Source organism: Heteronotia binoei, chromosome 4 (genome assembly GCF_032191835.1).
Source record: "Heteronotia binoei isolate CCM8104 ecotype False Entrance Well chromosome 4, APGP_CSIRO_Hbin_v1, whole genome shotgun sequence".
NCBI lineage: Eukaryota > Metazoa > Chordata > Lepidosauria > Squamata > Gekkonidae > Heteronotia > Heteronotia binoei.
Window position 1 is genome coordinate 84,382,247 of NC_083226.1, and position 27,431 is coordinate 84,409,677.

Consider the following 27,431-nt stretch of genomic DNA (forward strand, 5'->3'; position numbering starts at 1 on the left):
TTCAGTGAGTTATCTACCACGACCCCAAGATCTCTCTCTTGGTCAGTCTCTGCCAGTTCATACCCCATCAACTTGTATTTGTAGCTGGGATTCTTGGCCCCAATGTGCATTACTTTACACTTGGCCACATTGAACCTCATCTGCCACGTTGATGCCCACTCACCCAGCCTCAACAGATCCCTTTGGAGTGCCTCACAATCCTCTTTGGTACTCACCACCCTGAACAATTTATTGTCATCTGCAAACTTGGCCACTTCACTGCTTACTCCTAACTCCAAATTATTTATGAACAAGTTAAAGAGCATGGTACCCAGTACTGGGCCCTGCGGCACCCCACTGCTTACCGTCCTACACTGTGCAGACTGCCCATTTATACATTTAAGCACAACAGTTTTCAATGAAAACCATTCACAGATTGAAGTCAAAATAATCAATATACAGTAATTAAAGGACAGCATACGTAGCAATGAACAAGAACCTGTGAACCAGCCCTTAGGTTCCAAGTTCAATGCTGCATTATACATAATTACTGTTCTTCCATTCATTGCTCAGGGCTACTTTTGTACATATACACATTCAGTGGAATAGTTTTCTACAAAATAAGCTCACAGCAATAGATTGTTCCATATTCCTACAAAAACCTACACAACCTGTTTTTGATACAGCAATAAAAATAGCTGATATTCTCTTACAGGGCCGGCCCTGCTGCTAGGCAAACTAGGTGGTTGCCTAGGGCACCGTGAGGCAGGGGACGGCAAATTGGGCCCCTCCCGGCACCCCAGGCAAACACTTAGTTTGCCTTCCTTTCCCCCCACCACGCTGCCGTGGGCATGGCTGCAGTCACTATCCCCCTCTGGCCCGCCGCCACCCCCTGTGCCCTCTGGCTGATAGCCAAGCTCTACTCGCTCCCCCTCCCATGCCACTCGCCACTCACCAAACTAAGGCCTGTCGGCTACTCACAGTTTGCACCTGCGCATTTTGTTGAGTCAAAATACGCAGGTGCAGGCTGTGAGTAGCCTACAGGCCTCAGTTTGGCGAGCGGCAAATGACGCAGGAGGGAGAGCAAATAGAACTCGGCCATTGGCCGGAGGGCATGGGGGGCAGCAGCAGCAGGCCAGATGGAAATAGTGGCTGCAGTGGCAGCCACAGCAGCGGCAGTGGCAGCGTGGGGGGGGGAAGGAAGGAAAACTAAATGCTTGCCTGGGGCACCGGGGGGCAAATGGGAAAGGAAGTGGGCAGAGGGAGGGAGGAGGCGGAGGGGCACTGCGTCACAGGAGCAGTGGGGGGATGCCTACCTAGGGCTCCAGGGACCCACGGGCCAGCCCAGTTCTCTTGCATATCATATGGACTGAGCCAGAAAAGGAAGTGGACACAGCCATGCAGCCAGAGGGATTCAATGATAATAAAGACAGCAATTAAAGAACAGAAGGCATTCAACTGTCTATTGAGGAGGTTTTTTTTTCCATTTCCTGCAGAAAGTTCTTACATAGGAAATGTGTTAATAAAAGTCTTTCAAAAGTGGTTAGGTGCCAACACGTACTATCTGATAACACAGAAAAGCGTTAAATTAAGCTTGTTAAAAACAAAACTAGGTGTAAGCCAACTAAGCCTTACTTTACTTGACAAGAGAAATGCACAGTAGCAAAAATTAATTCTGACAAAGTTGCCAACTTTTTTTTTAAGTCTCTGGTGCATATAAAAGAAGCCTGATGAGCTACTGCAAGATTCATGTCATTGTAATAAAATAATTTCAGAGGGTGGCCATGTTGGTCTGTAGTAGATCAGCTAGATTCAAGACCAGCAGCACCTTAGAGTCCAACAAGATTTTCAAGTTATCAAAAGTTAATGTCCCCTCGTGTCTGATGAAGGGAGCTTTGGTTCTAAGATCTTACAGAACTCTTAGTACAGGGCCTACTGTAAGCTCCAGGAGGATTGGCTTAATCGGGGGGGGGGGGGGGGGTCTAATATGCAAATGAGTTCCTGCTACCAAAAAAAAGCCCTGAAAAAGCTTATACCCCCAAAATCTTGTTGGTCTGTAGGGAGCTACTGGACTCAGATCTATGATAATTTACTGCTCATGAATAGGAGACCCCTGAATAATTAATGAATAACTCTATAAAGTAATAAATGAAAATATGCTCTTGTCTTTAAAAAGTAAAAAGGGCGTCTGATGTAATATTGAAGAAGTTGCAATGTGATAAGAAACCAGACAGGCCTTCAGTGGGTGTGAGTCACAAATGTGTATTGATGGCAGACACGTTTCTATAAGGAAACTCCTTGCTGAATAGATAAGCAGACACACTGGAAAACTACCAGGGAGAAAGGGGAGGGGGGAAGTGAATCTGATAACTGTGAGGGCCAGCCCGCAGGCTTGCTTTGCTTAAAGCGGATGGTCTGAGAAGTGTGCGGGGTTCATTTTTGGGGGGAGCTTTGCTGCTCAAATGAACCTTGCTATTGGTGCCAAATAGTAAAATACCTCGTTTTCAATCAGTAAGTGTGTGGCCTCGTTATTCTACTGCTACACTCAACTTCTTCCTATATATATGGACTGGTAATTTCCATTTCATCCATCTGAGGAAGTATGTCTTGATCTTAAGGGTGCCACTGGACTCACACTCTGTCCTGGTGCTTCAGACCAACAGTTACTCAGTTGAATGTAATTCTAACAGTCTCGCATACCTTTTTATATGGAAGATTACCAGGTACACACCACTAAATGATTCCTCTGCATGTCTGTGTTCAAATTAGTTGTTATATTGATGTCTCACTCCTCCATGGGGCTCTCCATCCAAGAAACTGGTCAAGTCTATACCTGCTTACTTTTCAGCACTGCTGTAGACACAGACAGTCCTAGATTATTAACTGGGCTCTGGCTCCTACATGTTTACAAGCTGTAAAAAGGGGAATATTTCACATCTCTTCTCAACTCTAACAATTTTGATGCAAAAAAACCTCCTAAATTTCAAAACAATTGCCTGAATTCAGACCTGGTATCCCCAATATATTGTGTTCAAATTCAGTTTGTATTCCCAGATTATTAAGACTGCTTCACATTATAGAATGGCAAAATAAACAGGAAACTGGGGCGTATGCTCACAAGGTTATTTTATTTACTTGCTTGCTTCAGGGACACTAAACTAGTACTCTGTAACCAAATAAACAAAGGTCACTGCAAGCCACAGAGACTGTAAACTAAGCTACCAAATGAAGAGTTTAGAAAAACTCCTGTGAGGACATGCCCATAAGGATGGTTAGTGCACATCCGGTACCTTTCTGCTTCTGTGTAGCTGACATCATCTACAGAAGCTGTGTAGCTGACATCATCTACATTACAGCTGTAGGAAAGTAGCTGTAATGGATATAGTTAGCTGCATTCAAAATCCTGTAAAATAGAAGAAGCTGATTTATAGAACAGAAGAATCATCTATTAAATACTACAGTAGGTTTTCTAGATTGTTCTTCATTCCAGTGTTATTCAGGTAGGTAGGATCTAGCTACCTCTAGACAATTCATGGAGCAAAATCAGTTTTTAATGAAATATCCAGGCAGCAGACCCATATCTTAGGTTGTTTCCCAGAGGTTCTCTCTGGATAAAGTCTGCTATATCAAACAAACAATTTCAGAACAGATTCAAAAATGCCCCCAAGCAGCTGTTTTTTTGTCCCTTGTTTGTAAAATCTAAATCAGAATTCACTTCCACAGAGGTTCTAAAAAGGCACCAGTCATTTTCGACTCTGGGGTGACGTTGCTTTCACATCATTTTCATGGCAGACTTTTAACGGGGTGGTTTGCCATTGCCTTCCCCGGTCATCTACACTTTCCCCCCAGGAAGCTGAGTACTCATTTTACCAACCTTGGAAGGATGGAAGGCTGAGTCAACCTGGAGCCGGCTACCTGAACCTGCTTGCACTGGGATCGAACTCAGGTCGTGAGCAGAGGGCTCCGACTGCAGTACTACGGTTTTGCCACTCTGTGCCACGGGGCTCTTACAGAGGTTGTACCTCTCAGCAATACTGGAAACAGTTAATCCTGCGTGTTTAGAGTTGCATATGCTCTTCCTCACACTGAGACACAAAGATAAAGATGAACCTTGAAGAAGTCATTGCTCCCTATTATTTTACCAGCTCAAGACAGGGTGAGCTACAGTTTTGATTGGACAGTTTTGAACTATTGTTTTAAACTCAAGGCAATACTGGGAACAGGAGTCAGCAGACAGGAAAAAAAGCAACATAAACCATAACTGGAAAGATTTTTTTTCCAAAGAGAAGTTAGCGTCATCATACAAATAATTTTGCAAATCATATGCCTCTGGGTGTTCATATTTCCTCATATTTCTCGAAACACATACTTGATAAATTCCCCCAGTATCCTACATTTTACTCCTACTCCTGCCTTGATTTCTGTTTAATTCATGACATTATAATTAGCAAATACATTGTTTTCTTTAAACTTTCTTGTAAACCTGCTAAATTGCTAGAACACTCAAGTGGCGTCAGTCTTCATGTACCAAGAACTTTAAAATTAGACTCACCTTGGAGATATATAAACCTTAATCTTCCCTGCAAAGATTTAAATCACACATCAGCAGGCAGATTCCCAGGCTCCTGGCCTTGTCTTATTGTACCCAAATGTAAGCTGACAGCCTTAATAAAAGCAAACACTTTTCTTGTTTCTAAGACTTCGTTAAGAAGACAGCATAGCCCCATTGGGCTACAGTATGGATATGTCTAGAATGATGGCAGGGATCAGTAATGTTAAGAGTAGCCATGTCATCATATCCACAAGCAATCTGTCTTTTTTCACAAATCCAACAAAATATGGTTTCATTCAATGACCAAACAGACCAAAGGTGGACTTGAAGCTCCACCTTTATTTTTTTCCACACACCTGGATACTTGAGGGCTTAGCAGTCCAGACAAACCACAAGATCAGAAATGTTTGGCTTGGACTACTTCAGTTATATTTTCGTATCATTTAAAGACAGCAATACTTTTATCTATATGCAAAACACTGGGGATCAATGCCCAATATTTTCATTACAATTGAAATGATCCATGCTGCTTCCTAAACAACAGTTTTACCTTTTCTGAACATCCTCAGCAAAAGCACTGCAGCATATTCCAAGAAGAACTAAAATAACTGTCACAGCCTATCTAGTTTTCAACCGCAATTCTATACTTACTCAGCATTCCAATAATATGTAGTTTTGTCCCCCAGATTAATGAGTCCTACAATGATTGACCAAAAGATCTCCTGGAAAGAGGTCAATTTAGAAGAATGAATGCATTTTGAGTAAGTGCTAGTCTTGGAGGAAGTAGAAAGTGTTGTAAATCCCTGAAAGGGAAACAGTTTTGTTTTTTAAAAAACTCCAGATGGCTCAAACGAATTGGCCTCTTACTTTAACTTATTGCAGACATTAACAGATTCAAACCACTGCTGGAAGGAAGTAAAACTCTTGGAGAAAGGGAGGGCGGCTTTAAAGACTCGTATACCTATACAGGTATAATGACTATTGACCCAAGGTCAAACATACAACCTAAGCTTAACTAACTATTGACATAAGTCCTATATTAAGTAGTTCCTCAGCCTCAAGCTAAGGGAATGCTATTCTTCTTTCGCCAGCTTCAGCCTATGTGACTAAAAAAAGAGAGAGAAGAAAAGTCCCAGCTACAGCTGACTTGGTAGAGTTGAAATATCTCTACCACAATATAAAAAAACCCTCAAAACCCTCACTTACACCCTAGGTTGGCTAGCCCAGGCAAGCCCGATTTCATCAGATCTCAGAAGCTAAGCAGAGTCTGTGGTTAGTACTTGGATGGGAGATGGTCCTTGAAATATCCAGTTGAGAGGTGGGGGCAGGCTTATTCAGCCACCTTCAGGCCCCTAGTAGGGGTTAGTCCCCAGAGGTTGCCATGACTTTCAGGTGCAGACACACACACAAAACCTCATTTGTTAGTATACCCTATTTTTAAAGCTGTGACTACATTGCATGTATATCCTTGAAGCAAAACATTACAACCATTAAGATGCTTAGTGTTTCATCTGTCAATATTACCATAACCTTAAGACTATATACAAATGCTTTGAACAAGAGTGGCTTTGGATATTTCTTGTGATTCCTGAAGGGTCATAAATCAATTTTACTCACACAAGCCACTAGTTAGGGGGAAACCTGAAAATCCAGGAACAGTCATTCCAATGGTTGAAACAACTACTTATATCCAATATTGGCAAGAACTAAGTAAACGTGAGGGAAATGTCTGCAGCTGAGCTTTACCAGTCTTGCAGACATTTAGCATCTAGCATACTATAGGAAACATAAGACATAGTGAAGTGCTTTTGGCACACATTTGCTATATTCTGGTCCATTTGTTTTCAGGGCAGAAAACCATTTTGATCACATTCTAGGTGCAGCAGTGATCTGAAACAATTGTCTGCTCTGGTTTAAAAAAAAGGCCCAGGAATGCAGTTAAAGTATTCAAATTGCTGTAATCTCAATTTACAGTATAACTCTTTACACTTAAAATACAGAAGTGGAGACCCGCAAGAAACTTGCAAGGAGGGTGCATCCCTTCCCTTTGCTTCACTCCCTCTCCCTCCTTCTCTAACAATCTTCCTCCTCTTTTTCAGGGCTTTTTTTTTTTTGTAGCAGGAACTCCACTGCATATTAGATCACACATTCTTCCAAGAGCTTACAGGGCTCTTATTACAGGGGTGTGTGGCCTAATATGCAAAGGAGTTCTTGCTATAGAAAAAAGCCCTGCTCTTTCTCAACCTTCTCTTTCTCTCAATCTTCCTCACCCTCTATTTCTCCCCTTCCCTTATCTGCCAATCTTTCCCCTCTCTATTTGTCCCTCTTCCCCTTTTCTGACAGCCCCCCCTTTCTTCCTTCTCTTTTTTCAATATCTCCCCTTCCTTACCTTACCAGCTGTGGCAGCTGCAGCATCTGCAAGCTCCAGAGCAGCTCCCCTGTCATTTAGCTAGGCTCAACCCCAGGCCCCAAGGCCTGGCATCAGCATCTGAGAGCTTCTTCAGGCCGAAAGAGGCTTGCCGTCATGGCCAGACATGGAAAGGTTCCCAGATACTCCCACAGCTATGCTTGGAGAGGCCCCATACACCAATTCCACCAGCTGTAGTAAGAAAAGTTAAGTGCACCGTCTGTCCATATACAAACAGCGCTTTTCTATTTGGGGAGAAACTTAAATCCCCAAATGTATTTTTTAATATGTCAGATTTTCTGCAAACATGGAGTGTCCTGAAAGTTTGCAGAAAAATCTGCTTAGTGTCAGTGTGTTCCCCAACCACAGTTTTAGCTATCCGCAGATGGGGAGGCCAAACTTGAGAAACGAGTATATAGGAAATAAATATACTTCACCTTCCCAACAACTTGCACAAAAAAAACCATGTAGCACAGATTTTCACTTGTCATGCTAACTGAAACAAGAGGTGACACAAAAATAAAGCTTGCCCAAAATAGATGTACTGCCAGCCCTAGAGGTAACCTGATTACGTGTGTCAACATGCAGAATACACTCTCATAATTCACTCATATTTAAAGTTACTATAAATACTTCACTGAAGTCCCTAATCAATGAATACGTTTTTTTTCATTGTTGAACTGATGACATACTCGACAAATAAGTATTTAATTTTACCTGTATATACATTACCAAATGTTCAAAGGTAATCTAACAGGCATTTTCTGTTCTCTTGCATACACTTTTTTTAAAAAACACAAGTAGAGAAATTTTGGCAGACAAGGGTTGGAAAAGCCCTTGACTACCTTGACTACCCTTTACACATTTTTCTATACAGAAAGATCATATGGGAAAAAATATAAACCAATGCCTACACTAAATGTAAGAATGGACATGGGAATTTCAGGCTTTTGTTCTTACATCAGAAGTTATTGTTGTTTGAAGTACCCCTATTCATTAATCTAGTCCAAATATAATTTTCATGCAGAATTTCAGTACTATTAATTGACAGAAATCACAACAGTTAAATTTGGGCTGATTTTATTTTATTTTTAGCAAAAATATTTCTTGATCTTGAAATAATGTATATCCTGAACAGAAGAAAAAAAAACCTGAGAGAAATATTTTTGGGGGGTCCCCTACACAAAACATGTGAACAAACACTCTACATTAGGTTCAAGATATATATTTATTAAAGTTGAGCAACAACCAGAACCAGTAAAGTCCGGAATACAACTCAGCTGTTGCAGAGGGAACATTCTCAAGGTCTGGAGAACCTGGTGAACACCTCATTCATATGGCCATAGAGATGAGCTGCAGCTGAAAGGACAGAAGAAAAGGGAGCAACTAAAAGTAGGGAATGGGACAGAGACAAAAGTCTTAAAGAACCAAAAGACGGCAAAAGCAGCCAGTGAGGCAATCCACTCACATTCCCACCCTTTGGAAGCATCTCACTATTTAAAAATATTATTTTAGAATGAGTTATTCAAAGTACATTTTAATTAATGGGAGATTACTGAACTTTAACTAACATGAATTAGCAAACAAAATGGGTCAAAACACTCTTCAAAATAAGAAGGGCCTTAAGGGAAGAATAAAACTACCTAAAAGTCCTGTTAGACAAGCCTTATTTTGGATTCTGTTCTTCAACATCTATATAAGACAACCCAATAGAAAGGCAAAAACATAAATCTGCCAAAGGCTTTTCAAATCCCTGCTCTCACGTGCATTTTTGTGTTTTAACAATTTATTGATAACATATGGTTACAAAACTTAAAATTTTCTATACTACCCCATATGATATTTCACTCCCCCCTCCCTCCAATGTTGACTTCCCCGAAGTTATAGATTTCAGTTCAATACTAAAGGTACTACTAACCGATCAAAGTTCAATATATATTTTTTTTCTCAATACTAAAAGATTGTCCAATGTCTTTTTACATTCCACTCTTTCTCCATATATCCTTTAAATTTCTTCCACTCCTTTTTGAATATATCTAAATCATATTCTCTTAGAGTTCTAGTTAGTTTGTCCATCTCACTCCACAATAACACTTTCATAATCCAGTCCCATTTCTCTAGTATTTTTTCTTGTTTCCACAGCTGCGCATACAATGTCCTAGCAGCTGAGAGCAAGTACCAGATTAAAGTCCTGTCTTCCTTTGGAGATTTTTCTAATTGTAATCTAAGCAAAAAAGTCTCTGCAGTTTTCTTGAAGTCGTAACCCAAAATTTTGGAGATTTCTTGATGTATCATCTTCCAGTAAACTTTCGCTTTTTCACAAGTCCACCACATATGAAAGAAAGAACCTTCATGTTTTTTACATTTCCAACATCTATCCGACATCTTTTTACTCATCTTAGCCAGCTTTTTCGGAGTCATATACCACCTATACATCATCTTGAAACAGTTCTCTTTGATACTCTGACAAGTTGAGATCTTCATCGAGTTCTTCCAAAGGTGCTCCCACGTATCCATTTGAATTTCTCTATTCACATTGATTGCCCGTTTAACCATTTGAGACTTTACTACTTTTTCTTCTGTAGACCATTTCAATAATAATTTGTATACTTTCGATATCATTTTTTCATTATCTCCAAGCAGGACCCTTTCCGGTTCTGTTTGCTCTCGTCTAATTCCTTTCAGTTTAATATCATTTTCCATCGAGCTTTTGATTTGTTGCATTTGAAACCAATCGTACTTATTATTTAGCTCTTCTGAGGATTTTAATTCAATTTTGTCTCCTTGAATCTTGAGCAGTTGATTATATGACATCTCTCTTTCTTCATCGGATTCAGCTGTTATTTTTATTACTTCTGCTGGCACTATCCACAGCGGTTTTCTCTCGTCTCCATATTTCTTGTATTTTATCCAGGTATTTAATAAACTGTTTCTGATATAATGGTGAGAGAAAAAAACGTTCATTTTATTCTTCCCATAACACATATACGCGTGCTAGCCGAATTTATTCCCATGCGCTTCTAACCATAAAGGTTTTTTTATCTAACAGCATTATCCAATCTTTGATCCATGTCAAACAAACCGCATCATGATACAACCTTAAATCCGGGAGTTGAAAACCACCTCTCTCTTTTGCATCTATTAAAATCTTCATCTTAATCCTTGGTCTCTTTCCGGCCCATACAAAATCAGAAATCTTCCTTTGCCATTTGTTAAATTGTTTGGCATTTTTTACAATCGGGATCGTTTGGAACAAATACATTATTCTTGGCAAAATATTCATCTTAATTGCAGCTATCCTACCCAGTAAGGACAAGTTAAGTCTATTCCATTTCATCAAATGTCCATCTTACACCACAGTTTTTCATAATTATTTTTGAATAAATCAATATTCTTCATTGTTATCTCAATTCCAAGATATTTGACTTTAGTAGTAACCTCGCAGCCCGTCTTCTTTTGCAATTCTTTTATTTTATTTGGTTGCATGTTTTTACATAAAAATTTCGATTTCTCTTTATTTATATATAGTCCTGCTAACTCTCCATATTCTTTTATCTTGTCTAACAGCAATGGTAACACTTGAATCGGATTCTCTAATATGAACACAATGTCATCTGCAAAAGCTTTATATTTATATGAGAATCTTTTGATTTTTAGTCCTTCTATTTCTTTATCCTTTTGTATTTGCTGTAGCAAAATTCCAAGGGTCATTATAAACAACAATGGTGATAACGGACATCCTTGTCTTGTTCCTTTACTTACTTTTAATTCTTTAGTAAGATCCGCATTTATGCACAATTTTGCTTGTTGATCCATATATATTGCTCTCGTCATTTTTATAAATTGTTCCCCTAAGTTTATTTTTTCCATTACTGCAAACATAAAGTCCCAATTCAAATTATCAAAGGCTTTTTCTGCATCTTCAAAGAATAAGGCCGCTTCCTTTTCTGGATGTTTCTCATAGTATTCCACATTAATAACAGCTCTTACATTGTCTCTTATTTGTCTTTTAGGAAGAAATCCGGCTTGGTCTTTATTTATAAAGTTGATCAGATATTGCTTCAATCGTTCTGCTAAGATTCTTGTATAAATCTTATAATCATTATTCAACAATGAAATTGGTCTATAATTCTTTACATTTGTGGTATCTTTGTCTTCTTTAGGAATCAAAGAAATTACAGATTCCCTCCAAGTATTTGGAATTTTTCCTTCTTCTCTTATCGTATTTAACAATTTCATCAGTTTGGGTGTTATCTCATCCTTAAGAGTTTTGGAAAATTTTGATGTAAATCCATCTGGCCCCGGGGCTTTACCTTCTTTCATTGCTTTCATTGCTGCTTCTATTTCGATCTTGTCTATTGGGTCATTTAAAGTCTTTTTCATATACTCAGTCAAAGGTGCCACTTGAATATTCCGTAGATACTCTTCCACTTTTTCTTTCCTAATGTTCACACCTTTAAAAAATTTGCATAATATTTTAAAAATTCTCTTTTGATTCCTTCTTGATCTACTATTGCTTTCCCATTTACCATAATTTTATTTATGGTTTTATTTTCTTTCTTTTTCTTCAATTGCCAGGCCAAATATTTTCCTGGTTTATTCGCACTTTCAAACTATTTCTGTTTCAAACTTTTTAAATTCCATTCTAATTCTTTGTTCAACAAATGTTTGACTTGGGATTGTAATATCGTAATTTATTTTATTAATTTCTTTTTTCCTGGCCTTTTTTTCAAATCCCTTTCTTTTTTATTTATTTCATTTTGTAATGCTGACAACCTTTCTTCTTTGTCTCTCTTATCTTTATTGTTCAGTGTGATTAATAGTCCTCTCATTACTGCTTTGTAAGTGTCCCACACTGTTTGAAATTCCATATCGTCAGTTTCATTTACTTGGAAAAATGCTGCAGTCTCCTTTTCTAAAAATGTCACAATGTCTTTGTCCTGTAGCAAGTCCTCATTAATTCTCCATCTTCTTGTTTTCTTTTGCAATTTTGTAGACCAACATATTGGATTATGGTCCGCCCAAACCTTTGGTAGAATCTCAATCTTTTTTGTTATGAGGCCCAAACTTTTAGAACCCCATAACATGTCTATTCTAGAGAAAGAGTTTATGTCTCGCTGAAAAGAATGTATAGTCTCTTATTCAGGGTTGAATTTTCTCCAGATATCTTCTAAATTCTCCTGTTTAATCAATTCAAAAAAAGAATTTGGTAGTTTTCCTTCTTTGTCATTCTTCTTTTGGCTTGATCTGTCAATATTATTTTGTATTGTCCCATTAAAATCGCCCATCATCAAAATCTGATCATATGTCTTTTCATCCAATTGCTGATTTATATCTTTAAAAAAATTATCTTTCGCTCCATTGGGCACATATAATCCTAATAATAACGTTTTTTTTCGCCTCAATTGTCACTTCTACAGCAATATATCTTCCTTCTTTATCTTTAAATATTAGTTTTGGCTCAAGTTGTTCTTTGATATAAAAAACTACCGCTCTTTTCTTTTGTTCTGCTAATGAAAAAAATTCCAATCCCAAATTTCTATTCCACAAAAATTCACTGTCTTTACATTGTATATGAACTTCCTGTAAACAAATTATGTTGCATTTTTGTTTTTTAATCCAATGAAATATTGTTCTTCTTTTCTGTGGTGAATTTAGTCCATTTATATTCCAAGATAGTAGCTTGTACTCCATTATAATGTTGTTTTTTTGTTCTCTTCAAAAAAGCTATGCATCTCTTGTTCACTCCTTATTGTGATCCTTTTTCCATGTTGTTCAAATCCAAGACCTTCAGGTATTATCCATCTATATCTTGTGCCCTCTGCACGCAGCTGGTCGGTTAACTTCTTGTATTTCTTCCTATCGCTGATCACTTGTCTTGGTAGCTCTTTCATTATTTTAATTTTGCTCCCTTCTATGGTCCAAGTTTTTTGGAAACCTTTGCTCAAAATTTTTCCTGCCAGATCTTTTGATCTTAGTCTTATAACAATGTCTCTTGGCAGGTCTTTATCCTTTGCATATGCTGAGTTAACTCTGTAGGCCCCATCCAGCATACTCCTAAATTTGTCAGGGTCTTCCTCTAAATATTCAATGATAATGTTCACCATATATCCCATTAAATCTGCCTCTTCCTTCTCAGGTATGCCTCTCAGACGAACTTGTGTTTCCATCAACTTGCAGTCATATATTGTAACCTTCTCTTGAAGTTTTAACAAGATAGAGGCATGTGTGTCCACTTTTCCTTCTACCTCTTTAACTCTATTTTTAACCTCATCTTTGAAACCCTCTATATCTTTTCTAAGATCTCCAACTTCTTTTTTAAATTCTTTTTTCATTGCCATTTGCATTTTATCCATAGCTTTTAACATTTTCGATTCCAGAGAGTCAAATTGGGATTGCATCTTGTCAAATGAGTGAGCCCTTGCCCGGGTTACTCTCCCCTCTGACATATAAAAATTCACCAAACCTTAAAAAAGTTTTCCAATTAATATTCAACACCTAGTCCAATAGCTTAAAACAAGCTTTTTCAAATAAGACTAATTTCGTTTTCCTCCTATCTTCCTAGGCAGAGATATTGATTTTTAACAAATTTGGCAGTTTTTCTCCCTTTTAAAATGGCAATCGTTATTTCTCTATGGTTAAATTCAGTTCATAGAGAGGTCTTTCTTGATCTTGGTTTTAATTCCTTCCTAGTTCAAATGTCAAATGTCACAGCTTTTGTAATCCTTACAGACTTTGTATAATTGGCCAGTCCCTTTTACTTCCTGGTGCAGATTGCTCTGATCTCGTGTCTAGTATCGCAGCCTTTAAGATTTGTGGGAAAGTATGGAATTAGTCTTCGTCATCAGCCAAGTCCACAGCCAAATCCACAGCAACAGGTATTCAAAACAATTTTTCCTTTTCTTTAGTTTCTTTGAGGCTATTGAGTTAATAACATCCAATTTTCACAGGCTGAATTTCCTTTTCAGTTATGCCTTAGTTCAGTTCAGTTCAGTCTGTGTAAATTCCAGCAGTTTGTAGTATACACAACAAGAAGCATTCTTCCTCACACGTCCCCAACCGCAGACCACAGTCCGTCAAAACAACTCCCTCTTTTATTTTCAGATTCTGCTAAAGCCTTTTTACTTTCAAAGTTTCAAAGTTCAAACTTGACAAGGTAATTATCTTTATTCAATTTCGCTTCAGCTCCGTCTGTTTATAGTCCACACAACGTTTAAATAAAGTTCAAGGACTTTTGGAGTAGAAATGAAAATAAATCCAAATACCTTCAATAGATGTTCTTTCGGCACTCCGGCTTTAATTTAGCTTTGTTATCTTGCAATTAAAGTCAGTCAGTCTTTAAGTGTTTGGATTCCGACAGGCTTAAGTCAAATTAATGACGTTAATTCCACTGTAGACGAATGGAAGGCGGTCCCTCTGTCGCTGGATCTCAAGATCTGAAGAAGGCAGCTCCCTGCCTCCCCCTAGATCGAAATCAACAGCTAAAGAGATTTAACGTCGTCTTGGATTAATCTTTGACTAAGATTAATGGGCATAGACCCCCCCCCCCCCGAGAGGTCTTTCATACCCTGAACAGTGAAAATAAAATCTCCCTTACTAGGGAGCTGCAGCCTGTCTTCCCAGCCAAACAGGAAGTCCCCTCTCATGTGCATTTTGATTCTAATAGCACACACACCAAGAACTAAAAAAAACATTCCCAGACGTTTGAAGACGGACCCCTTAATAATTAATGAATACCCCTATAATAATAAATAAAAATATGTTTTTTTGCCTTCAGAAGAGAATGTCTGATGCAATCTTTAAAGTAACTGTTAGAGGCCACACAGTCCAAATGGGTGTGAATTCAAGGTTGTAAAAAGTAGATAAAAGAGGCCCCTCTGAGAAGCTTCTTGTTAAAACTGATAACGCAGAGGGACAAGGAATGGAAAAAATACTGGAAGGAAAGCAAGGAGGTGGGGCATGTTGAGTAGATAAGGCTGGAGGCTTGGCTGCTTGTTTTGGGGTTGAATAAACATGGCTTGTATGAAAATAACTTAGTCATTTTGGGGCTTATGCCGGCTAAGTTCTGCTTTGGTGCCAGAGTAAAATCGTTTCATACCAGCAATGTGTGGGGCTCCGTTATTTTCCTGCTACACATTCAGCAGGAATTAGAATAATCCAATAAACTTCTCAACATGCAGCTTTCACTTGTGTATCTTATGTGAAGGACTCAAATAAACAAACTGGCATGCCTCAATCACTTGAGCAGGAAGCCCTTCCAAACCCATACCAGTGGACTAGCAACTTGTCACTACCTAAGGGCCAGAGAAGCAAAAGTCAAAGCTGTACTACTGATTGTCCTGTTGTTACAAGAGGGTATCAAACCCATTATTGTGCAAGAGTTAAGCACAAAACAGAAGCAAAACTGCACTTTATCCAACACAGAACATGAATTACAGACATGCATACACACAAGTTATCCATAAATTAAGTATTCTGACAACTTCAGTTAACTCAGATGGTGTAAAATGAGAACGAAAACCAATAAGTGCCTTTTTAAAACACAGTGTCCGCCAAACTTTTGTAATTATTTCTGAATAGTCCATACAGAATGACCTAATGTCATTGTCTGAATATAAAACTAAAGCTTACACATTTACTCAGAACTAAGGTCCACCAAGTTCAACGGAACTTACTTAATAAATACATTTAGATGTGAGACTAGAGTTATGTTTTTGAAATCTTACTAAGGTCTTCAGAACCAGTGCCTCCCAACACACCCACGTTTTTTTTTTAAGCCTCAGTGAAGCCTGAAATTCCTTACTGGACATAGGAAAGGTCAGTTCAGAAGAACAGAGCTGCCTTCTCTCCTCTCCTCTGTTTGCCTCAGGGCACTTTTACACTGCATGTTCTCGGTATGCTCACTGATGAATTTGGCACATTGGTTCAACTGATGGGTAAGAACCAACAACTCAATGTCTCAAACAAAGGCAGCAACATCACACTTTAACTATCTTAAGGTTTTTTTTAAAAAAAGGATTGTTGCTGTTTTAAGAGAGAGAATGAAGAAAAACTGAGACACTGAGAGGACAAAGAATGAAGAACGAAAAGTGAACCAAGAGAATGAACCACGTTCAAATCCCTATTCAGCTACGAACCTCACTAGATGTCCATGGCCCACTGGCTCACAAGGCTGCTGTGAGGAAGGGAAGAATCACTGAAGCCCACCTAAACTCCTTCCAGGGATAGCACTATACAAATGTGAAATACAGTGAAATTTTTTAAAATTAATCTTAGTTTCAAAAAGTAGAATATTTTAAGATTATTCAGTACCCAAAGCAAAATATGGAATGGGATTATTCATTTTTTTTAAAAATCTATTTACCTTCTCTTTCCCAAGCTAAATTTCTGCATCAGTTTTACGAAAATTGCAAGATCAACAGCATCTACACAGTTACCCCACTAGCCACACTCCAATCCCAGAGTTCAGTGTGGTTGAGGCCACCAGTATATGTCAACTGTTGATACATGAGCACACATTCCCAGCCAATAATCCACAAGTTAGTGGCAGTTTGAAAGGCAAATAGTTCTAATCAGATATGTGAAGTTTACATAATGCCCATACTTTCAGCCTATATGGGGAGACACAGAGCCCTACTTCTCTCCAAAATGCTTTCTGATAAGAGCCAGGACATAACATATAAGGTTGCTAAATATGGATGGTTGGCATTAAAGTGTAGAAGATCACTAATATAGAGAGGAAGCTCCCTAATTCTGTTATCTATGAGAACTAAGTCTCTGCATTTTTTAACACTGAATTTTGTTTTATGATTCTGGAATTTTATGCATTTATGTGTTTTATCTTTCTCGTTGTTCACTTGCTCTTTGGGACCCCATAGACAAAGTCACGCCAGGCCCTCCTATCTTCCACCATCCACCAAAGTATTCTCAAATTTGTGTTTGTTACATCAGTAATGCTGTCCAACCATCTTATCTTTTGCCATCCCCTTCTTCTTTTGCCTTTTCCAGCATCAGGATCTTCTCCAGTGAGTGCTCCCTTCTCATCTGGTGGCCAAAGTATTTGAGCTTCAGCTTCAGCATCTAACCTTCCAGGGAACAGTCTGGGTTGATTTCCCTTAGGACTGACTGATTTGATCTTCTTGCAGACCAAGGGACTCTCAAGATTCTTCTCCAGCACATCTCAAAAGCATCTATTCTTCTGCGCTCAGCCTTCCTTATGGTCCAGCTCTCACAGCCATACATTGCTACTGGGAATACCATCACTTTGACTATACGGACTTTTGTTGGCAGGCTGATGTCTCTACTTTTTATTATACTGTCCGGGATCGCCATAGCTGTCCTCCCATGGAGCAGACGTCTTTTAATTTCATGGCTAAAGTCACCATTCGCAGATCCCAGAAATGTGAAGTCTGTCACTACTTCCATGTCTTCCCCTTCTATTTGTCAAAGTGTGATGGGGCCGGATGCCATGATCTTAGTTTTTTTGATGTTGAGTTTCAAGCCTACTTTTGTGCTCTCCTCTTTCACCCTCAACAAGAGTTCTTTAGGACCTCCTCACTTTCTGCCATTAGAGTGGTATCATCTGCATATCTGAGGTTGTTGATGTTTTTCCCGGCAATCTTAATTCTGGCTTCTGCTTCATCCAGGCCATCATTCCGCTTGATGTACTCTGCATATAAATTAAATAAGCAGGGTGACAATATACATCCTTGTCAAACTCCTTTTTCTATTCTAAACCAGTCAGTTGTTCCATATCCCGTTCTGACCGTTGCTTCTTGACCCTTATGGAGGTTTCTCAGGAGACATGTGAGGTGGTCTGGTACTCCCATCTCTTTAAGGATTTGCCACAGTTTGTTGTGATCCACACAATCAAACGCTTTAGCATAGTTAATGAAACAGAAATAGACGTTTTTCTGATACTCCTGTGCTTTCTTCATAATCCAGCGAATGTTGGCATTACCCTTCTTTGGGATTGAAATATAAACTGATCTTTTCCACTCCTGTGGCCACTGTTGCGTTTTCCAAATTTGTTAACATAATGTGTGCATCACTTTAACAGCATCATCTTTTAGGACTTTGAATAACTTAACTGGGATACCGTCATCTCCGCTCGCTTTGTTGTTAGTAATGCTATCTAAGGCCCATTTGACTTCACACTCCAGGATGTCTGGCTGAGGGTCAGCGATTTCACTGTCATGGTTGTCAAGGACATTGAGATCCTTCTTGTATAATTCTTCTGTATATTCTTGTGCATGAAACGTTCCCTTGATTTCTCCAATTTTCTTGAAGAGATCTCTTGTCCTTCCCATTCTGTTATTTTCCTCTATTGCTTTGCATTGTTCCTTCAGGAAGGCCTCCTTATCTCTCCTTGCTGTTCTCTGGAATCTTTCCTTTTCACCTTTGCCTTTCGCTTTCCTTGTTTCCTCAGCTATCTGTAAAGCCTCATCAGACAGCCACTTTGCTTTCTTGCATTTCTTTTTCTTTGGGATGGTGCTGATTGCTGCCTTCTGTACAATGTCACGAACCTCCATCCATAGTTCTTCAGGCACTCTGTCTATCAACTCTAGTTCCTTAAGCCTATTCTTCACCTCCACTGTATATTCATAAGGGATGTGATCTAATGGCTTCCCCGCTTTTCTTCAGTTTAAGCCTGAATTTTGCAATGAGTAGCTCATGATCTGAGCCACAGTCAGCTCCAGGTCATGTTTTTGGTGACTGTAAGGAGCTTCTCCATCTTTGACTACAGAGTATACAATCAATCTGATTTCTGTGTTGCTCACCAGGTGATGCCCATGTGTAGAGTTAGAGGGTATTCGCTGTGATCAATTTGTTCTCTTGACAAAACTCTATTAGCCTTTGCCTGCCTTCATTTTGTTCTCCAAGGCCAAACTTGTCAGTTGTTCTGGTTACCTTTTGACTTCCTACTTTGGTATTCCAGTTCCCTATGATGACGAGGACATCTTTCTTATGGTGCTAATTCTAGAAGTTGTTATAGATCTTCATTGAACTGGTCCACTTACCCTATTGTATTTTGCTTCCTGGTTTTGGACTGTAATAATAAATTGGGGTTGGGCAATTAGTTCCTATTTCACAGCAAATAAAGAGAGATGGTTTCATTAACAAAAGATATGCAACACTATAAACTGAACCCATGCAATGACACAGATGTAGTCCAGAGGTTAAGTTGCTGAACAGATTTCAAGCTCCTTTAGATTTGTCTCTTGCAGCAACTACCTATCTTCATTTCAGTCAAATTACTTTAATGTTAGATTCAGGTGGTTTGAAGCAACAGAACAAAGTTTGAGAAGTATGCATGCACATGAAAGCTTATACCCAGAGTTAATCTTTATTGGTCTTAAGGGTGCCACTTGACTCACACTTTGTTCTACTTTAATGCTGTCTTTATTAGCCATGAGTCTAATGTTATTTGATACTGAGGAGTATACTATGACTGATTTGTACAGTCAAAACATACTGCTGGAAAGAACAGAAAACTCTGACTAAGGAATGGAATAGAATGTTCTGGCGCAACAATTTTTTTTAAAGGCCTCAAGATTGCAACACCTTTTGTTTTGTTGAAAATGTTATCAGGGAGTGAGACGTGATCTGTGACTACACAGCACAAGAATGGTCTCTTTCAATGTACAGAGGGACCATGCTGTATTTCTTACTCAAGAAAAAAGATTCATTATTTCATATTGGGAGAGTACATATTGTATTTTTTAAATAGTTGAAAGCTACTATATTTATGACAATCAGAAATGTTTCTGAACTTTTCATTCAGAAGATCAGCTTTGTGTTCTAGCCTTTCTTTGCTACCAAGCTCTACATGGATCTCAAACTCAGTGACTATAAAACAAAATAGTAAAAAAACTGATCACTTGAACTCAAGCAGAGATTCCATCAATAGCAGAGTCCTTCTCTTTCTTAACAACAGCACCATCTAAGATTCTATGATTAAAGCATTGCAGTATGTAGAAATTCATGTTTGCGAGGTCAGTCATCATTAGCTCAAATTTGCTCTTGTAGAATGAAACTGTACTCATCATCTTGCCAATGCATTTGTTTTTACCTTTTAGTTCAATGTTCATATCACTTAGTTCACCTGTAAAGTCAGTGAGAAATGCCAGATCACATAACCACTCCTCATCTTCCAACTCTGCTTTGTCATCTCCCCTCTCCTTCAAAAACCTTATTTCATTCAGTAAATCATGAAACCTTTGCAGAAATTTGTACCTACTTAGCCACCTTACATCTGTGTGCAAAATGATTTTCGCTGCCCCTTCATCAAGAGTAAAATTGAAAAGCCGTCTTTGAAGTGATCTTCCACAAACTGAATTTACAATTTTGAAAGTGACATCCATGATAGTCTTTGTATTGAGTCTCGTGCTTGCCAAAACTTGCTGGTGAATTATGCAGTGGTAAGAAAGGAAATCTGTCTACAGAGGCCTATGAAACCATTAACCTCACCTGTCATTGCTCTTACTCCATCAGTAGTGATGGAAACAAGTTTATGCAATGGAAGATTACATTTTTTCACAAAAGAATGGACAGAGTTGAATATTTCCTGACCGGTAGTTCTCCCTTTTAAAGAAATCATTCCAAGTAGTTCTTCGTTAACACTGAAGTCTTCAAAAACCATCCGGATAAAGACTAATAACTGGGCTATGTCTCTTATGTCTGTAGATTCATTCAGTTGGAGTGAGAAAGCAACACAAACTGAAACATCCTCCAACAATTGTTCAGTTGTGTCTGCACACATCTTTTCTATTCGCCGCACGACAGTGTTTCTTGACAATTGTACATCTTGATCTCTTTCTTATTCTTAAATCCTTCAAAAAGATTGTCTGCTGCTTCAAGAAAACTATCTTTCACAAATTCTCCTTCATTAAAAGGTTTGTATTTCTTTGTGATCAGTTTGCTGACCTTGAAGGATGCCATGGTTGCATTGACCGAATGTGACCTTGGCTTCGCCATCGACTGTTGCTGTGCAGCCAATTTAGATTTAAGTTTTTTGAGTTTCAGTTTACAAATTTCACTTTTGGGTGGAAAATCAGCATCAAACTTATTGCTATGCAGAGCCTTATAATGACGCTCCAGATTACCCTTTTTGGGCAAGGATACAGTGGCATTACAAAGTAGGCAACAACACTTGTCTTTCACCATGATGAAGTAGTCCATTTCCCATTCATCATCAAAAAGAGGTAGGTTTTGCTCTTTAGGAACACTCATCTTCATTATACTGGGGTGGCTGGGGTGCTAAGTTAACACTGGCTGATCTGGTCCAAAACTGTCAGTGTCCCAAAGTATTAAAGATCAACAGGAACTGAAGACCTCTGGATGATGCCAAACCACACATGCAGTTCTAAAAATAAAAATAAGAATTCATCATACTGGCACCAATAATCAAATACCACCACACCAAACAATCATCAAAAAACCCCAAACACCATGAGCAAACCATGAGACCAAGTGGGGCTGGTGATCTACCTCTGACCCCTCCGTGATCTACTGGTAGATCACGATCTACCTGTTGGACATACCTGTTTTAGGAGAAGAAGTTACATTGAATGATAAAAGAGCAAATTACAGGATTAAAAAAGGGAAACAAGGAGAAAGGACCCAAGATAGAACCTTAAAGAACTCCAGCAGAAATGGTTTTTAAAATGCAGAATGGCCATTAATGAAAATAGAAGATAAGGAGAAACCAAGAAAACGTTTCCATCAAAATTTACAGAGCATAGGAAAAAGATAAAAATTGTAATAGTATTAAAAGCTGAAAATAAATCAATAAAAGAAAAAGAATTTACCTTATTACTTAGGAAAAGACCAGCGAAAATGTAAGAATAGATTTAGTGAAGTCCCAAGAATGAAAAAAAGAATATTAAAAAGGAGTTAGTAGTGGATTTGCAGAAAAAATTATGACAATGAGTCACAATAATATGCCCCCAAATTTTCAAAGTAAAAGATAACTGAGAGAAATAATAATAATTAGACTATGAAAAGAGGACCAAGAGAAGGTTTTTTTTCTGAATATGAAACATCAATGTATATCGCACAAAGAGCAAACATTAAAACAGAGTGAGAAATGCCTTGACTATGTTGAAAACAAAACCTTTTTTTACAAAATATGCAAATAAGAACTATATATAAGAAGACTGGAAGATGATCAAGCATATAAATAGTTTTAAGAAAGAGAAAACAAGGTAATCTAAATGCATAAAGAAAAAAAGCACACACCCAGTATAATAATTAGAGGACCAAACAAAGAAACACAAATAGTAGTTTTATCCACAAAATTGAACATGGAGAAAAAGATGGGTAGTAAGTGTATTAAAAGTAGGGAGAAATAAACATAGAATAATAACAAAACAAACTTAATTTCATTTGAAGAAAACAGGACCAAATGAAAACAATAAAAGAACAAAACATAAATATGAAATTAACAAGATCATAGTGTACTCTTCACAGCATGAGGACAGGAGCAAAAAGAAAAAAAAAAGAGTTAACCCAGGAAGAGTAGGAAGAAGCTCTTGATAGCACAGAAGAGGATGAGCAAAGAGACTTGACTACTAATGACAATAAGAGTGGCAGAAAAATCAGGACAAAACATAATAAAGGCTAGAAGGCAAGAATGTATGAAGGAATCAGTATTAACTGAATGGAAAACAAGAAAAGTTGAGAATAAAAAGGGTGAAAATGAAGAAAGTGATCAGAGGGAGTAAAAAGGGTAGCTAAAAAAGATAATGGAGAACACATAGAAGAGATCAAAAGTATGGCCAGCCCAATGGATGGGAACATTAATAACAACAGATTAAATAAACATATCACACGCTTAGTTGGGCCAGAGAACAGTCAAAATGAACATTAAAATTACACAGAATAACAGCTGAAGAAAAGGTGATGCAAAAAGAGAAAAGTGAGTCTCGAATTCAGAAATGAAAAGACTAGAGAGCAGTGATAACATGAAAACAAATAGAAAAGATTAACTGAACAAAATTTCAACAACATAGAACAGTAAGATGAGAGAAGAGCACAAGGGTATTTGTTTTTGTTTTTTTAAATTTCCATGTATTCTGCTGAAATTCAGCACCAGTGCAGTTACACTTCATATATTAAATCTTGTAGCTGACCTAACAGAAAATGCTTAAAACGTATAAAATACAAAAGATCTCAAAACAAGTACCACTAGAAAACAACAACAGTGCACTCTTGGTTTCTTCTCCATATAGTGATCTACAACTTCTTGAACAGAGTCTATTTGGATTACATGGGCAGGGGTCCACAACTAACTCATCATGCCATGCAAAATACAAATGTATAGTTATCCAAAGAGCTAGATTAATTACTCTAACCATCAGAAAAGTCCATTGCAGATGCTCTTCTAAAAGTGAAATGTTTCACTACAGAGCTGGACGTCCTGGAAATTATGTCAAACCTAATCAGAAATCCATAACCAGCTCAAAATATTAGTTTTATCTGGAAATTTAGTCTGAACATAACTTTCACAGTAAAGAAAATAAATTTGAACTAAATCAGAATAACTTCTAGACTACAAGACAAATAGAACCTTGCAATGAGGAAGGGTTGCCCTGTATACCTGTAAACATACAGTGAACCCTTTAAGGGGAGGCTGTTCCATCCAAATAGGTAGTAGTAATGACAGTAGGAACAGTTATAGAATTGAGGAACCGTCAAGCAGCCCATCCCAAGGCTACCTGGCAGACCAGCAACCCAACTGTCTCAGTGCACAGTCAACACATTTTGAGAGTCTTCTGGAACCTCAAGAAAGGTTCTCTTATCTTCCACCCATCCCATAGCACAAAAGTGCTTACATTACAGTGTTAACCACATGAAAAAACCCTTTACTGTGCATTCTTTTTATTGTGGTATAAAACATTGTGTAGCATTACTCTGCTTTGAACATGCTCATTGAAGATGCACACAACCACAACATGAGAGCATCAGATTCAGATTACCCTACTCATACAATGCCAAGACAGCAGTCATGCTTTCCATTTATAATCAGCTGAAAGGCAATGAGGTCTGTTAAGGGATATGATGTTATTTCATTCCAGCCAATTAACATCTTCAAATAACTTCTTTTTAAGTTAATTTACATGGCAGGGGTGGGATGAGAATAAGGTCTCAGTATTAAAACAACCACAGATACACAGAATGAAGTTTTAGATGGATTAAAGTCAGAGTTCAGTTTATGATCAAAATAACCCCTGTGAACTCTTTGCTGTTTTATATTTATCAAAAAGGGACAACAGCCAGCTCCTGTATCTTTTACATGTTTATACTGGCAATAACCAGAGCCCAGCTCAAGGCAGGCAAACAGTTACAACAGGTGCAATCCAGTTCCCACTCTCCATCCCCATCTCTATTTGGGATGGCAATTTCTCTGTGCTTGTGACCTGAAGCTACATAGACACAAGGAGACATTCCAGGTCTGAACTCATCCCAACTTCCTGAGGTTATTAATACTATTCCAAATACTGCCAGCCTCCGCTGAACACAATGTACCACATACACACCTCAAAAAAGCTGTCAAGACTTCCAAGATTTGAAAGTAGCCCTATCAGGAAGGATGAGTCAACAGGATTTGGAGACCAAAGATAGCAACTTGTCAAACTACTCTGATTTGTTTTGGGCTACTCTCTGCGGAATATTGTCTAGGGGGGTTAGTCAATAGCCTCACTGAGGGAACTCACCAACCACACAAGTTCATGCCCATCAACAAAAAATATTACAATTTTATTTGTATTCCTTTACCAATTATAGCATTTTTCATGTATGTAAAAATTGGATGCCAGTCCCCCATACAAACGAAAACTATGCATCTCTTCCAAGCGAAGAGTTTCAGAGATTTTTGAAAGATTTTTTTTCCTCCATTCATTTGTTCGACTTTTCTTCAGAGGATCTCCGTCATCACAAAGCCCCCTTCCCCAGACAGACTCCTCTTCCTTACACAAAGTCTCACGGGGAAAGCAGAAAAGGTCTTTTAAACGTCTAAGAACAGCCACGTGACAAGTTGGAGAACACAAATATTCCTTAAAGCTTGACAGAGCAGCACAGGAACCCACCTCTGCCGTTGAAGGCTCCACACAAAGATGTCGTTAGCCAGATTATAAATAGGGCGGCTGGGGAGATTATGGTAGGTTTATGGAGGCAGGTGAGCATATTAACACCGGTTGCAAAGGAAGAAAGCCTGGAGTCTCTAGCTGGGTCACTTCACGAACCCTTACTGCTGGAAACTGCAGAGGGAAGGGCAGAGGGAGGCGGTGGCGGCTGCTGCTACTGCTTTATTGGGAAGGAGTGGAGAGAAATCAACGGAGACATGCAGCACGCAGCCTCCCCAGCAATCAAGGCGGCCGCAACACTACCCGGATACCCCGCGGTCCTTGTTCTCACCAGAAATCACAGCCCCGCGATAAACGTCCTTAAGCCGCCAGCGGCACCGAGGAATCGTTCTGTATCATTTGAAGGCACATTTTGGTGCCCCCCCCCCGCCCACAAACCTAGCAGAACACTATAAACAGAATGAACACTTGCAGAACACTATAAACCGCAAAGCCCTCGACGGGCGAGGAGGGGCAGAGGCAGCCGCCCTCGATTATCAGGCGACCAGAGCCCCCGAGAAGAGGAGACCGCTGGTTGCCTTAGGCAGCACGCCACAGATCCCCCCTCCGCCTTTGCAAGGTCTTTCCGGAAGGGTTAGCCTGGCAGCTCAGCACCCTGTTTCTCAGAGGGGTGCTGCTTTCCGGCGCCGCGCTGCCCTCTCCCAGCAAGCTGCCGCCTCTGCCTCCAAGTCCCCCCAACCCCAGCCTCTGCACATTCCCCCAGCAGCAGCCGCCCCCTCCCCCAGCAGCAAACAAGCCAAACCCAACCTGCAGCCAGAGGCTGGAGCCCAGATCCGCCGCGGCAGCAGCAGCAGGGCGCCTCCTTTCTCTGCAGCAGGCAGGCAGACAGAGGGACCGCTCGCTTACCTGCTGGCCCTGCGTCCTTCACCGTGTCTGGTCGCTTTTCGGGTCCTCCCCTCTCTCCCGGGAGCAGGTTCCGTGGACCTCCCTGCGAACCCAGCAACCGCTGAAGGGAACAGAAATGGGGGCGGTGGCAGCGGCGGCGGCGGCGACCGCAGGAGGAGGAGTTGGTGCCAGGGTGTAACAAGTTTGGGTTGCCCCACAGTTATGGCGGCGGCGGTGGAGGAAAAGCTCTCGCTGCAACGGCCAGCCGCTGTATTGCCTGGCTGCAGGCTCTTGGGAGAAGAGATGCCCTGGGCTGTAGTTGGGGGCGGGGATATTCAAAAAGCCGGAGAAAACCGCACTGGAGCTGGAAAGGCTGCTCCCCCCTCCAGTTGAGAGCTGCACCAAAGCCCCCCGCGGCACAATAGAGAGAGAGAGGGAAAAACCCTGGCGCTGGAAAGCAAGAACCTCCCCGCACTTCTGTTCCCCCTAACAGAGATTGGGCCCAACCTGCTTGTACAGAGAAATCGGGTAGCGGTCCCGTCCACATGTTGCTCCTGTCTGGTTGGTCTTTCTGGGAACAGGACACAGAATTCTGGGAACAGGACCCACATTACCCAATATCTGTTGCACAGGAATGTCTGCAAGATAGGTTGGTTTTTGAGGTGGAGGACGAGTTCCCAGTTCTTTAAAGCTTTTTTAAAACACATATATTCTGAATGTACAGACTTCACATATGGGTATATCTTTAAAATCCTTTAAATCATCTGTGCCGTTTTTGAAAGAGAAAAATTAATGCATCTACACGCATGACAAATGTGGAGTTTCTAAGGAAAGCCACTCATCCTGAAAGGTTTCCCCTAACAAACCTGTTCACATTGTCAGAAAACTAACCCAATAAGCAAGTGTGGCTTTTTGTGTCCTTTGGGGTGGTCCAAAGATTATTTTGGGGTGCAGCCTGGCCCTAGTGTCTGCCTGTGAGATTGTCCTGAGGACACCTCGCTTTGGAGCAGCAGGTATGGAAAGTGGACTTTGGACCAGGAAATAGCATATGTCCCTTAGAGGCCAGAGTTCCCTAATCCTGAGGGTGTATGATGTGTGGTGGTCCAAACTTTATTGTGGTGGTGCAGTGCAATGTTCCATCTAAACTGCAGAGCCTTGTGAGCAAAATTCTACTTTGTGAGCTACTGGTATTAAAGTTGTGAGCTACTGCATAAATTATTGTGCTCTGGGGTCAATTTTCCTGAGCTAAGACAAAAATGTGTGAGCTGGAGGCTAAAAATCACGCTAACTCAGCTTAGAGGAAACATTGGTGCAATTCTTTTAAACTATCTTGAATGTTTTTGATGGAGTCACAAACAATGCTCCCTCTAAGCTTAGGAGTTTTGTGAGCAAAAATTCTACTTTGTGAGCTACTAGCATTAAATTTGTGAGCTACTGCATAAATTAGTTTGCCCTGGGGCCATTTTTCCTTAGCTAAGACAAAAACATGTGAGCCAGAGTCTAAAAAATTGTGAGCTAGCTC

At 39.6% G+C, this 27,431-nt stretch overlaps 1 protein-coding gene across 2 annotated transcripts in view; it reads right to left on the reverse strand.

The window, feature by feature from the left end:
* The window catches only part of SEMA4D (semaphorin 4D), a 200,477-nt gene extending 174,351 nt beyond the window's left edge, over positions 1 to 26,126 (reverse strand). For both annotated transcript variants that reach the window (XM_060235490.1, XM_060235489.1), the window contains exon 1: positions 25,931 to 26,126. The gene's annotated coding sequence lies outside the window, so the exon portion shown is untranslated. The remainder of the gene's footprint in view (positions 1 to 25,930) is intronic.
* Between the last annotated feature and the right edge of the window lie 1,305 nt (positions 26,127 to 27,431).